We start from the raw sequence: 15,474 nt of genomic DNA on the forward strand, positions 1-15,474 counted from the left end.
TGGCAAGCAACAAAACTAGGCTAGTGATAGAGGGAATCTCAAGGGACACGGTGGTTTGGTCAAGTGGTCAAGTCCACAATGCCAACAACAACTCATGTCAATACTGATCATGCACTCCAGGTGTTTGTCAAAATGCCAAAGGCACCTAGGCCTTTCTTGGAGTGGCCAATTCTTCCAGATCAGTGTCTCTCTAGATGCGCAAGAGGGTGGTGAGGTTAGTTTGTGAAAAGCATAAACTTGTTAGTGCAATTTTTGCAGAACTTCAATTCTGGACAGAACTTGTATGGCATTATATCATGCACCAAGAATGGCCAGATGAGTGCATGCTCCTGGACTTAGGGGTTTAGCATGGAGGACTACAAGTAGGAGAAAGAGTCTAGGGCCAAAGAGCAAGCAATAATATGGGTGCTGTACAAACCATCATGATGGATCAGAATGAAGATTAGGTTGATTCACTCAAAAATTTTAAAGAACATCCTTGGATTATTGCATATAATGAAATCATATGCTGCTACTAATATCCTAAAAGTTTGGTGGAGGCTCAAGGGAAACATTTAAATGGGTTATAGTGCAAAATTGTCCAGTGGACCAGAGAGGAAAAACATGTGTAGCACTCAAAATATGCAATGAATGAACAATATTATTGCACAAAAGTCATTTAGAGGCATCACATGACATCTCCGAATTTTGGTTGGATTTTTAGTTAAATCTATCCACTGGTTGTAGTACAAAAATGGCCCCAAAACTCTAAACAAGTCATTTTAATGAATAAAGCTCAGGGTGAAATAAATTAATAAATAAATTTACTGATTAAGAGATGTTTTTAATGAGAGGGCATATAAGTCCAATATGTTTCTGGAAGGATCCACTTGGGAAAAACTCCTTATTACTACAAGAAAAGTTTTTAAAATTAGCAGAGATATTCTTGCTGGCAAAATTTTAAACTCTTGGCAAAATTTTAATAACCAAAACCTGGTTAAATTTTTGGGGTGTTACAATTACTACCCCCCTTAAGAAAAATCTCGTCCTCGAGATTTGCTAAGAGCTGTTGTGAAAAACAGATATTCCACATGAGTTCGAGCGGTTGTGAGCCTGCTGCCGTGGTGCTACGTGAATAAAAATAATCCATGTAGTGAGGGGATGAACGATGCGGTAACTCAGGGAAAAGAAATCTCATTCTAGGATTCTTCGCGGTTACACAAGTTAATCACGACGAAAACTACTCATACTAGTGAAAACTAAATACTCGACTCGTCGCACAATTTCGAGGTACCATGCATAAGTTACAACGTAACAATAAATGCTGCAATAACAAACACAGCAGGGACGTCTAAAATGAAAACGGTAACTGGATGGGGTCTCGATAAAATGTCTCTGGTAAAGGGAAACACTCTTCTTCTATCGGAGGAAGTGGATTGACCAGTCGATGTATGCGTCTCTCCGGGTCGGGCCTCAGTGGCCTGCCGATGGCAATCAGAGGATTTAAATCAGCAAGACTCTGGAGATAGTCCATTACTCGCTGGTTCAAATGCTCTTGAGGGATGATGTACTGGATAAGGTTGGCTAGCACCGGGTCTCTCTCAATTCGTCCCCCGGGAAAAGACGTTACTCCTCCGGGTGCTGCACGGCTCGGAAAGTAATAATATCCTCGTTCGCGGGCATAGGGTACTGCGGATCGAAGGCGAGCAATTGCTTCCTTCGCATCAGCTTCTATGGCCAGGCGTGGGGTCGACATGGATTCCCCCATGAAGGAGACTTCCGTTGGATCTTGGTTGGGATCTACGGGAGGGATGTGTACTGCTGCCCAATATCCCGAGGTGGAAAAGGTGATTCTCGATTTGAACAGCTCATACTGGGGTGGCTAGGTAGAACCCATGGTACTGCAGGTAAAGTCCCACAATATTTTGACAAAGCTACCTGGGGTTGCATCTGGGGTTCTCAAGTAAATACTAGGGCTTGGCATGGCAAGAAATGGTTGTGAGAGTGGTGCACGAGGTGAGGGGTGCCGGGTAAGGTCACAAGGTGGCCTTCTTATATAGCATCTGGGCTGATTTATTTACCGTGGTAAAAGGGTAATAAATATGCCAGATTACCTCAAGAATCGGGGTCAGTGTCGGAGATACACCTATCTCATAAAGAGACGTGGTGCTGTGAGTGCTATCGGGGTTGGTTTTGGTAGCTGTGCTCGGAAAATGTGCAACTATGCGCTGACAAAATACGCAAGACTACTATTAAAACAGAGGCACAACGACAGGCTGTGCTTACTCACAAGGTTACACAATTGCAAAGCGAGGATACACTGAGACTTGGTACCACTCGTACGGCTTAGTCTACCTCGTTTATGTCTAAATGGGCATGCCTGGTGGATGTCGAGGCTTCTCCATGTGTCTCACTGTCGGGATAAGCCGGAGATGGTGGAGGAACTGCAGGGTCGGGGTAACAATGATGAACATCCCGGGGATTGTGAGCCACAATCCCGTTGGAGTGTGCTCCCAAAAGGCGACGAAGCACTTCTGGGGTCATCAAAGCATCTCGGTTGGCGGCTGGAGCTGACCTCGGGGTCTCGATCGGTTATCCGAACAGTACGACTGGGTTGTCGGCGTCGGGCTCGTCTTCCCTTCTTGCTGGGGCTCGACGAACCAGCTCTCCTCGAGCTGCGATCAGATCAATGGTGATCTGGTTGAACAGTGCCTCTAGTGCACTTACATAGCGCACTAGGTGCAACAATGCGGGATCCGTCTCGTGATCTCCGTTGGCATCTTGGGGTGGTCTACCATACCCTTCATGCCTGGGGTAGTAGTAGAACGAGCGACAGTTAACTCTGGGCGACAACTGCCGGAGTTGAACTATAGCCTCTTGAGCAGCTAGCTGGATGGCTTGTGGCTCGAAGGAAGTTGTTCTTCCGGTGAACCTGTAGGGACGTTCTGGCGATAGACTCCTACCGTAGATGTGCACAGTGGCTCAAAATTGACGGCTTTCACCGCCCATGGGTCCTTGGTACACAACATATTCTGGGGCTCTTCTAACGCATAGGCACGACGGGTGAGGTTTGCGAGTATGGTCACAAAACCTCCAAGGTTGGTAGCTGTGGTCTCATTGTGCACTACGGGGCCTGGCATTGTGGCTATGTTGGGGAAAGAGGCTGTGCTATGCTGGGTTGAGGCTAGCGTGCCCTTTTTATAGAAAAGGGGACGTCGTCTTCCTTCGCACGCTTGTGAATGAGACGTTTTAGCCATCGGTCACTAGCGTGTGATCGACAGGCTAATTTGATAGGTTGGGCACCGACTGCCAAAAGTGTCGGGACCACAGTGTGGCTATCTTGCACGGGAAGTTTGGCTGGGGTTTTGGTTAGGGTCTGGTGGGTTGGTTTTGCCTAAGTTTGTCGACCTGGCTGGGATAGGATTAGCCAATGGTCAGCCTGGCTCTGATACCAAGTTTGTGGGGACCGATTCTCCTGGTATAAATTCCCAGAAAATGTCCCTTGTGCTCATCAGCCCCAGGATTACTGTTAGCTGATGAGGCACCAACTTGATACAGAAATTCCAAGCAAAACACAAAATATGTAGTACAAGACCATTCTGGTCTGTGAGTACAACAAATGGTTTCTAGTGGTTGATGGCGGAAGCGGGTTGTGAATCATCAGTGTCTATGGGACTCCATTTCCCACGGGAACAGCTGACCAGGTTAACTCCTATCTTCGCGAGGCATGCTATCACCGTTGCTTAGGTTCCGGGGCTGTCATCACGTCGCTCCTCTCCGTGCAAGAAATCTGGCCAAGACAATAGCCAAGGACAAGCCAGTGAGTACTTTGAACGTACTCACAAACATTATGAACACAAGAATAATATAACAACGATATTTCGGGATATCCATGCTAATGACGTCAGTCACAAAAGGTAAATAAATCTCTGATGCATGTAAGCAGGTTATTTATGAAAATGCAATAACACATTAATAATAAAAGGCACCGACCGGGCGTCTGAAGCGACGCCACATAAAGGGCTTTAAAAGAAATGCCACAGTCGGGCGTCTGAGCGACACCACATACAGGGCTTTAAGGAAATGCCACCGTCGGGCGTCTGAGCGACACCACATACAGGGCTTTAAAAGAAATGCCACAGTCGGGCATCTGAGCGACACCACATACAGGGCTTTAAAGAAATGCCACCGTCGGGCGTCTGAGCGACACCACATACAGGGCTTTAAAAGAAATGCCACAGTCGAGCGTCTGAGCGACACCACATACAGGGCTTTAAGAGAAATGCCACAGTCAGGCGTCTGAGCGACACCACATACAGGGCTTTAAAAGAAATGCCATAGTCGGGCGTCTGAGCGACACCACATACAGGGCTTTAAAAGAAATGCCACAGTCGGGCGTCTGAGCGACACCACATACAAGACTTTAAAAGAAATGCCACAGTCGGGCGTCTGAGCGACACCACATACAGGTCTTTAAAAGAAATGCCACAGTCGGGCGTCTAGCGACACCACATACAGGACTTTAAAAGACATGCCACAGTCAGGCGTTTGAGCGACACCACATACAGGGCTTTAAAAGGAATAATCATGGTAACTATCCCGGAGGTAGAACCATCCCAGGGATATGTGATAATACCAATAATATCACGGGTTAGTCCACAATAAAAATAATAATCATAATTATTATTAATCACAAGTCGTGACTCCAGTTCTGGTTTAACAGTTTCACCTCCGAAGACCGACACTAAGACCGACACTTGACCCATCCCAGATTGTAATCCTTAAGCATGGACACGGCTATTCGAATAGGTTTAATCTCTGCAGAGGCTGTACTCTTTACCCACGAGTAAAGGATTCCTTTAGTCCATCGGGACTAATTCCGTCTACGGTCTTTTTGTTGAAAAATCACCTAACTTGCACACACCAGCTTAACTCACACGTGTCTGGAATCACCCACGACACCTGTCAAGCAAACTCTAAGTGGGGAGGCTACAACCTCGCGTAGCATGGGATCAAATTTATATCGCGCGCTCTAAGGGGTGGCCTCCCCTCTCGGTCTCAACCGGAAACACCCATGCCCCTGGACCAGGTGGCCTGTCTACAAGCTACTACCGGTATCTTCCACCCTGGCCTCTCTGTACGGTGTGTGCTAGAAAGAGGTTGACAACTTACTGGACTGTACTCGACTTGTTGTAGAGACGAGTGGTAGTATGAAACAAGTATCTATGGTCGACTCAGGAGGTTTAAGTATTCCCTGCATGATTAGCATAACGAATATATTTCAACCAACAGAGTCACCGCTCATTATACCTTACCATGCCATACCGGACATAACCGTCCCGACGGAGACCGGCGACAAACTCATACCTACCCAAGGCAGAGGTTTTCCAGGATTCCTTCCGGTATGCATGCAAGGCACATGAGGATGATCATCATCACAAGTATGCTCATCATGGAAATCACCAATATGCATTCATGCAAATGATCACATCACATGAAATAACAACTCTCCGAAATGAAGTGGTGTGATAAACGTGTCAACGAACACCCAAAATTATCATGCCGGGGTTCAGAATGCTTGCCTTCAATGGGAGTAAAGGCAGGGGTGCACTCCAAAACTTTTGAAAGTTTCTTCTCTCTCTCCAAGGTCCTATTTTAAAATAAATTTGAATTAACACACAAATTCAAAATAGCACAAAAAGTTGCTTTGAACATTTTTCAAATAAATCTTAAAATAAACTAGATCAAATTTGAGAGAGGTAGGAAAAAGAATTAATTCATTTGGATTTGTATATAAAAAGTTATAGACAGTCAAAGATTTGGTCAAAATCTGTTTTTTTAAAACAAAACAGAAAAGAAAACGATACGGGCAGAATACGTCTTCGAAAAGGGGGAGACGTACTCGGGGTCTTTGCGCTTCCACTTAAACGCGTGGAGACGGGCTGGGTCTCTGACAGTGGGTCCAGGGGGGCCCACTGGTCAGGTTTGACCAGTCCCCACTCCCTCCTCTTCTCGGCCCGAGCAGAGGCGGGGCGTCCGGCGATCGTCACCGGCGAACGGCGTTTCTTCGCGGGCATCTGAGAGCAGGGATGGATCTGCCACTCCTAGGCGGTCCTTCCGGTGGTCGCAGGGTCACCAAGGGTAGAGGGAGTCGCCGGCGGCGAGCTCCGCGGCGGAGGGGGCTTCGGGGACAAAGTGATTTTTGGGCTGCGGTGGTCTCCGACCAAAATTGAGCGTGGGGTTGCACTCGCGAGAGGGAGGGAGAGTTCTTGGTGGAGAGAGTGGAGAGGGAGAGGCCCTGGTGGCGAAGGAATCGACCGGCACTTGGCGGCGACCGAACTGGCCGGACTTGGGCAAGACGGCCTTCCCCTCCTTGAGTGGTGGTCGTGGTAGCACTAGGAGGATCATATGAGGTTGCTCGAGGACTCTATTGAGCTCTGGGGCCCTTATATAAGCGGTGGAGGTCGGTTCCGAGGTGGCCGGCGATAAGGACGACGGCGAACCGTCTTTCTGTAGCAATGGCGACGTGGCGGCGACGCGCACTAGGGGACGAAGCTGCGGCTGAGCTGGAGATGCTTAAGGGTGCAGCTGGCGAGAGTTGGTGGCCTGTCAGCTCCGACGGAGCCAGGGCGGCTTGGCACATTGCTGTGGGAAGGGGAGTGCGTGGCATGGCGCTACAGAGCAGGCCAAATACCAGGGGCGCGATGTGTCGGCTCGGGCGTGGCTCGTGCAATACGCGCGCTCTGGGCGCGTCCAGTGCACGCACGGAAGGTGTTCGGTAAAATGCCGTGGCATGCTACAGGTCACAGGTGAGGTTGGCAAGCAACAGAACTAGGCTAGTGATAGAGGGAAACTCAAGGGACACGGTGGTTTGGTCAGGTGGTCAAGTCCACAATGCCAACGACAACTCATGTCAATACTGATCATGCACTCCAGGTGTTTGTCAAAATGCCAAAGGCACCTAGGCCTTGCTTGGAGTGGCCAATTCTTCCAGATCAGTGTCTCTCTAGATGCACAAGAGGGTGGTGAGGTTAGTTTGTGAAAAGCATAAACTTGTTAGTGCAAGTTTTGCAGAACTTCAATTCTGGACAGAACTTGTATGGCATTATATCATGCACCAAGAATGGCCAGATGAGTGCATGCTCCTGGACTTAGGGGTTTAGCATGGAGGATTACAAGTAGGAGAAAGAGTCTAGGGCCAAAGAGCAAGCAATAATATGGGTGATGTACAAACCATCATGATGGATCAGAATGAAGATTATGTTGATTCACTCAAAAAATTTAAAGAACATCCTTCGATTATTGCATATAATGAAATCATATGCTGCTACTAATATCCTAAAATTTTGGTGGAGGCTCAAGGGAAATATTTAAATGGGTTATAGTGCAAAATTGTCCACTGGACCAGAGAGGAAAAACATGTGTAGCACTCAAAATATGCAATGAATGAACTATATTATTTCAGAAAAGTGATTTAGAGGCATCACATGACATCTCCGAATTTTGGTTGGATTTTTAGTTAAATCTATCCACTGGTTGTAGTACAAAAATGGCCCCAAAACTCTAAACAAGTCATTTTAATGAATAAAGCTCAGGGTGAAATAAATTAATAAATAAATTTACTGATTAAGAGATGTTTTTAATGAGAGGGCATATAAGTCCAATATGTTTCTGGAAGGATCCACTTGGGAAAAACTCCTTATTACTACAAGAAAAGTTTTTAAAATTAGCAGAGATATTCTTGCTGACAAAATTTTAATAACCAAAACCTGGTTAAATTTTTGGGGTGTTACATACTCTCTTGTGATGAATTGAGTTTCCCCTTTGAAGTTATCTTATCGGATTGAGTCTTTTATGAGAACACTTGATGTATGTCTTGCCGTGATTTTATGTGGTGACAATGGGATATCATGTGCCAGTTGATGTATGTTTTCGTGATCAACTTGCGGGTTTCGTGACATTGGGAACCTATGCATAGGGGTTGGCACACATTCTTGACTCTCCAGTAGTAGCTTTGGGGCACTCTTTGAAGTACTTTTATGTTGGTTGGATGAATCTTAGATTGTGTGACGCATATCGTATAATCATGCCCACGGATACTTGAGGTGACAATGGAGTATCTAGGTGACATTAGGGTTTTGGTTGATTTGTGTCTTAAGGTGTTATTCTAGTATGAACTCTATGATGGATTGAGCGGAAAGAATAGCTTTATGTTATTTTACTGCGAACTCTTGAATAGATAGAACACAAAGGATAACTTTGAGGTGGTTTCGTACCCTACCATAATCTCTACGTTTGTTCTCCGCTATTAGTGGCTTTGGAGTGACTCTTTGTTGCATGTTGATGGCTTGTTATATGATCTATCTATGTTATTATTTTTGAGAGAACTTGCACTAGTGAAAGTATGAACCCTAGGCCTTGTTTCCTAGCATTGCAATACCGTTTACGCTCACTTTTATCACTTGCTACCTTGCTGTTTTTATTATTTCAGATTACAATTACCTATATCTACTATCTATTTTGCACTTGTATCTTCATCTCTTCGCCGAACTAGTGCACCTATACAATTTACCATTGTATTGGGTGTGTTGGGGACACAAGAGACTCTTTGTTATTTGGTTTCAGGGTTGTTTGAGAGAGACCATCTTCATCCTACGCCTCCTACGGATTGATAAACCTTAGGTCATCCACTTGAGGGAAATTTGCTACTGTCCTACAAACCCGTGCACTTGTAGGCCCAACAACGTCTACAAGAAGAAGGTTGTGTAGTAGACATCAGCCGCGCCGAGAGCACCAGGGCGGTGGACGACGACGAGGCCTAGGAAGGGAACGACACGGAGGAAGGGAAGACTCGGCAGTTGTTTCCCACGTGGAGGGGAGTACGACTGTACGAGGGTTTACTGGTTCGTCTGCCATCGCCGGAGAATAACAGCAGGTGTGGGTGAGTAGAGGGATGGCTAGGCCAGCGATAGGAGTACGGTGGGGCGGTCAGGCCTACGCGGCAGCAGAGCCGGCCGCTGGGAGGAGGGAGCAGGCAGTTCCGCCGGCGCTTGTTTGAGCGGCTGGAGCAGGAAGAGCAGAGATTGAAGAAGCACGACGACCATTGGATGGCCATCCAACAGTCACTGCTGGTGCGTCAACCTTTTTTTAGGAAAGCCTCAAATCTGTGGAAAACAGCATACAACCCATGTGCCATTATTTCTAATAATTTACAGCCCATTTGCTAATTCTTAAGGTTTTTTTGGAGCCCTTATTTTTTTGTTAGCATTACAACCCATATTGTGGCCACGGTTAAAAAATTATACGAAATTTTGCAAATTTCGGTGCGGTCCGAACTATTTTTAATCCCGAAATTTCGACTCACATTCAAACTGATTTTAAAAATAAATGTATATCAATATAAAATCCAACAAATTCTCAACGCATAAAAATTAATGTAATTTAAAATCTTGAAATGAAAAAAAAGATATTTGAAACTAATTGCCGGTTTGATGTTCTTTAAAAATGTACAGCCCATTTCTCATTACTGATGGGCCATTTTCTCTGCCAGCCGAATGAAAGCTCTCCTCGTCTTGAAAGATTTGCAGCCCAACAGGCCTGACAAAGTGACTTACTCGGCAAATCACAAAAAAACTGGGCTGTGGCCGTGGACCCAGATGTCAGCCTCTCCACATACAGTACTCTTCCGATGGAATGTCGTTGACCACATTGACCATGCCGCACCGAGAGCACCAAGGCGGTGGTCGACGGCGAGGCCTAGGAAGGGGATGACGCGGAGCCGGGGAAGACATGGCAGTGGATGCCCACACAGAGAGGAGTACGAGGGTTCACTGGTTCGGCTGCGGTGTGAGGCTGCCATCGCCGCAGGGCCTGGCTAGGGGTGGGAGTAGTAGGGGGCGATGAGGCCTCAACGGCAGCACAGCCGGCCACTGGAGGCAGGAGCAGGCGGTCTCCCCGGTGCTGGTTTCGGTAGCTGGTGCAAGAAGAGCAGCGATTGAAGAAGCAACAGGACCATTCGATTCAAATCCAACGGTTACTGCTGCTAGAATCGTTTGTTGACTAAGTTGACAAGCCCTGCGTACGTATCAACTCAGTAGGCCCACAGGTCAGCCTCCCAACCGGTGCGCCCCAGATGTTAGTGGGAGGAATCATTTTTTTTGCCTAATAAGGAGGAAGTTGATTGCGTGCAGCCAGGCCAGCAGAGGGAGTAGGGTGGGCCGGGGAAGCCTGCGCGGCATCACAACGGGCCACAAGCGGAGGGAGTAGGCAGTCCCGCCGGCGCTAGTTTAGGTGGCTGGAGCAGGAAGATCAGAGATTGAAGAAGCACGTCAGCCGTTGGATGGACATCCAACAGTCACTGCTGCTAGAATCGTGTGTTCACTGACAAAACCTTGCGTAAACAAGTCAGCCTCGAAATCTGTGGCGTGTACAGCCCATTTGCTATTATTTTTATAATTTTTACTCATTTTCTAATTCATATGGAACTTATTGCATCCCGTTTTCCATTTTTAGAATTGCTGGCCATTTTCTGGTCAGTACCAGGGTCAAAAAATTAACTAAATATGTGGGAAACTTTGAGAATTCGCAATTTTTGCTGGGGAACAAAATATTCTTAATCCAAAAATTAATAGCCATACTAAAACAAATTTAAAGATAAATTAGTACTATGTCATGTTAAATCCAATGAAATACGTATAAGATATCAGTGAAGAACAAAAACGAAAAAAGAAACTAATATCCCATTTGCTATATTTTTTTTGGAATTTTCAACCCCTTTTGATATTACTTTTAACAGACATTGACCATACTCTTTGGCCAGGACGGAATTCATCCCTCCTTGTCTTGAAAGATTTGCAGCCCAGTAATTCGGAGAAAACAAATAGGCCTAGCTTGGGTATACTTCAAAAAGAAATACCGGGCTACCTATTTTCCCAAAGAACTGGTGCATGAGCATTTAGCTTTATTTATTTATTTAATTATTTATGTTTAAGGGACCATGATCATGTACCTGGGCCGGATTCATGTGAGAGCCTCCCTTCCAATTAATTATGGGCTTCTCTATTGGGTCTTCATCAGTGGCCTGCATGTTATCAACAAGTGGAAAATGTGTTCCGTATGAAAAATAGTATGACCTACATACGGTATGGGGTACTAAAGGATCGAACCGTGCAACAACTTCCAAAACATTGTGTTTGTCCTTCTAACAACACATTTATTCAACCAAAAGACGAAATATACTAATGATTGTACATTGAAAACAGCAGCAACAACAACCAGGGCTGGGGGTGCAACAGAAGCAGTAAGCAGGCCAGAAGAGTGAAGACGTAGCTCTCTCTTCCAAACCAAACATCAGCCATCATTACAAAAGGGCTACCAAAAAAGAACAAGTGTATGCATCAAACTAAATAAAGATCCTACTACACAAGTGTACACATCTAACTAACTGGATCAGTTAGACGTTACTATTTATTAAGCTGTGGAGATTGGCTGACGGCTTGAACCAGATGGGTGTCTGACGGGGGAAACTCCATCCAGCAGGTCAAAGTCTGATACTTGCGACCCTCTCTCCTACTTTGGGCTGTAGAGCATGGCGGCACATATCATGGTATGGTGCATGCAGAGACGCATGGTACGCTGTGTACACACAGTTTTGCCTTATTAACACAACCGCGCTGCCATCATGATCCTTGCCATCGGTTATCTCTTGGTTAATCGGATAATTCAGTCTGACAAACAGAGAGCATGTACCAGGGCTACTTACCAGCCTCCAGTCAAAAATTCCTGAAGGCCTAGAGAAGCTAGGACCCTGCTCAAAGACCTTGCAGTGACTGTGATTGTATTCCGCGAAACAACATGTCTGGTACGTGCGAATGATCATCAATCTTTCGCCGTCGTCTGATCGAGCCAGGAACCACCTGCAACTGCCATGCCACTTTTCTTTGAAAGGTTCTAGGATTAGGAAGGGTAGGGACACCAGGCGGCCTACAACATCATATCAAGTTGGAGTCAAATAAAAAAGGGCTCTTGATTTAGTCAATCTTAAGAACATCATGTTATGAGCATGAATATTTTTTTAGTAAATGTTGACAATAATATAAGCAAGCCATCATGATATCATAGGAAAGTAACATACTGCTGTAACAGCCGTTTGTAGCAATGACTGGAGTAGGCCAGCAATACGTCTAGCCATAGAAGGAGTCGACAATGTAAATGAATCCGTTGTGTTCAATGGCATCAGAGAACCATGGAGGATGTATGATCCTGCGATGGATGTGCATATTTATCCACTTACCGTAGTGACCTGTCAGATAGGCGAGACCATGGTTGAAGAACGCAATTAGCCTGAAGTCTTTATAATTCGCAGATCTTGTGGGCACTCGGCAGATTACAACCTTGAGCAAATCAAACTTGGTATCATGTTGGTTACTGTAAGATTCCGAGTATTTTGGGCCACGGTGCCAAAGCAGTGCAGTGTTAATCGAAGGAAGGGGGATCAATCGCCGGGTGTAGACCTCCACAAGCATCTAGCTGCCGCAACTATCAACGATCACCATCCAAGAAGTGTTCATGCCGACCCAGTACATACCGTTAATGTAGTTGGGGCTTACGGGGATTGGATCGCAGTCAAGGGGGTTGATGCTCGCCACCCTACGATCATTATGCTGCGTGACACGCTGTTTCTGAAGATCAGGCGGCATCAGCAAGCAAGGAGCTGGCTTAAAAAGCTCCAGCCTGAGGGCTTTGAGTAAACGGTACAGCCCCAACGAGCACGCGGCGAGCGGAATGGTACTGAGATTGTCCACAAGCAAAACAATGAGCTTGATTACCTCTGTGGGGAGCGAATTCCAGCCACTCTTTCGGCGGACGCTGCTCGGTTCTGCCATTGTTAGTGCTTGGGTTTCGGACGAGGGGGAGGCGCCTTAGCAGGGATGGACGATTGGACGAGATTATGTGCGGACAAAGATGGAGAAGCGAATATGTGCTGCGGGAAGTGTACAGGTGATCATGACTACAGCACGCCGCTTGACTTACGAGACACATACCACCAGCGTAGGGTCATGTCGATGCCAGACAACTTGCTTGAGTGATAACAGTACTGGTACTCCCTACAGTACCTACTACAGTACTATGCCCTAACTTGCTTGAGTAGAGTAGTAGAGTAGGACTCTGCTCTACTACTAGCACCGGAGGAGTAGTATATTCTAATCTAAAATAGTTACAAACTTCAATGCCCGAGCGTGGAACGACTACGAACCATGCTCAAAGACCGTGTCTACGTGGTGATTGGACTTATATGCAAAAAATAGCAAGATGCCCGTGCATTGCACGGCACACCATCATCACCAACTCATTTTTTTCTCTACTCCTACTCCTATAAAAGACTCAGGGGCTGTTTGGAATGTGACTATCTTTGCCATATATTGCCACATGATTTTTGCCAAAATTGCCACACTTGCCTTAGTTGAGTTGCTCAAATTGTTAGCCTAAGGGACGCCATCTACTACTTAGTGCACTACTCCTGCGCTCCATTCGGTGGCTGCAACGTCCCCTACAGCCACTCCCTCCTTTGCTACAATCAGCGGGCGCTATTGAAATTTGGGGAGCGCACTCTCGCGACTGCTGGCAGCCACGACTTCACCGACGACGACTTCTTCCCCGACCTCGGCAACCTCTTCCTCAACAACATGGGTGACAACCTCAACGCCAACGGTGCTGCTCCAGTTGCACCGTATGTGTTTCTGTCCTTCCTGTTCGAAATCGTGGTAGAATTCATGTTTCTACTCTGTATCCTACTACTATGCTAGTCCACATGATTAGTTTCATCTCTGTTATAGACGTCATGATTTATTTTGTACTTATTCGGATTAAATCTCGTAGTAACTTGCTCATATATTCAACTGGCGCAACGTCCCCTATAGCCACTCCCGTTTCATGGATGGCCTGGTCGATGCCTCCAAGGAGCCCTTCGTCCACTGCTATGAGTGCCCGATGCCGTTTTGTGACTCACCGACGGACATGGTGCATCACCTCACGGATGCGTGCAGCGGTCACTGTTGGCCCTTGGCGGAGAACATGAAGTACGAGACGTGCTACCCGTTCACCATGCCGGAGTCGCTGGAGGACCACCACCGCCTGCTAGTCTTGGAGGAGGACAACAGCGTCTTCCTCTTGATCGTGGGCACTGGCGAGGCCCGCGCAAGCCGCCGGCCCATCTCTGTAATGTGCGTCAGGGGCGACGCCGCTGATGCTGACACTGATGCGAGGCCGATGTACGGGTGCGTGGTCAGTGTTAATACCCCTCCAGGTCACGTGGTTGGCGACACCGGCCTCATCAAACGGACTTGGACTCTGGGGAGCTGGGACTATCCCGCCAATGTGGACTTGGAAGACCCATGGCATCCTTTACCCGCCGACGTAGTGCACGGGGACTCCAAGGAGGTTCACTTGGACATATGCATTATCAAGTTAAATGTTGATCATTAGTCTTCGCTCAATGTAATCCGCTGTCTAAGCATGTGGAGACTTCCATGCAGGATCTTGCTCTATTGGAGTATCGCGCATGAATAAAAGTGTATCCGTTTATGGTTTAGTCTAGAATCTTCCATGTATGATTTTTTACTACAGTACTGGTGAAAGACTTACGATGAACCATTTCTTACATCTCCTCTGCCCACTTGCAAGTCATCCTGATTTAATCTCTCCGTCTAGGTGTATAAGGGCATGGTTAATATAACTTAATAGTATAGCCAACTGTTGACTATAAGAAAGTGCCATTTCATCTGTAGCCAACATGTATAACAATCGATATTCAAAAACTAATTCTTAAAGATAATTTCTTGCAAAGCACAATAAGTGTTATTTCTTCACAAGTTTTGGATGCAGGTTGAACAGTTGAACGCTTTTGTTTGCAAAAGATACCCTTTTATCTATTTCACCCGGATGTTTGTGAGCTTTAGAGATGAAATAATATCCGAATAAACCTATCGATACCCGTTACACATGAGATGACCCCCACATCCTTTGTCAAAATAAACTACTCCCCGATCAATGCATTTCACTCTTCGGTGCAACACACGGGCACCTTACTACTATAGATTCGTACGACCAAAAATTGAACTAACATTATATATAGTACGATAAATGCTGATGCATGTCACCTAAAATTATATCATTCAAAACTATGTTCAAATACCAATCCAATGATATCGTTTTTGTTGACATGCACTAACATTTTGTCAGTTAAATCTTCAGTCAAATACAATGGGGGACTAATAAACCACGACCGATGTTAGGCCCTGTTTGGATCCATGGGTTAGAGTTAGTTTGGGTTAGTTTGGACTCAACTAACCCAACAGTATCCAAACAAGTGTAGTGGGCGGCGCTGCACGGGAGTCTCACCTCTCACCCCGCTCGTGGCGCGGCAGTAAAGCCGTCATGTCACAAAACCCAACCATCACATCCCTCCGTCTTTTTTGCATTTCATCTCTCTACATT

This window comes from Triticum aestivum, chromosome 5B (assembly GCF_018294505.1).
Source record: "Triticum aestivum cultivar Chinese Spring chromosome 5B, IWGSC CS RefSeq v2.1, whole genome shotgun sequence".
Classification (NCBI taxonomy): Eukaryota; Viridiplantae; Streptophyta; class Magnoliopsida; order Poales; family Poaceae; genus Triticum; species Triticum aestivum.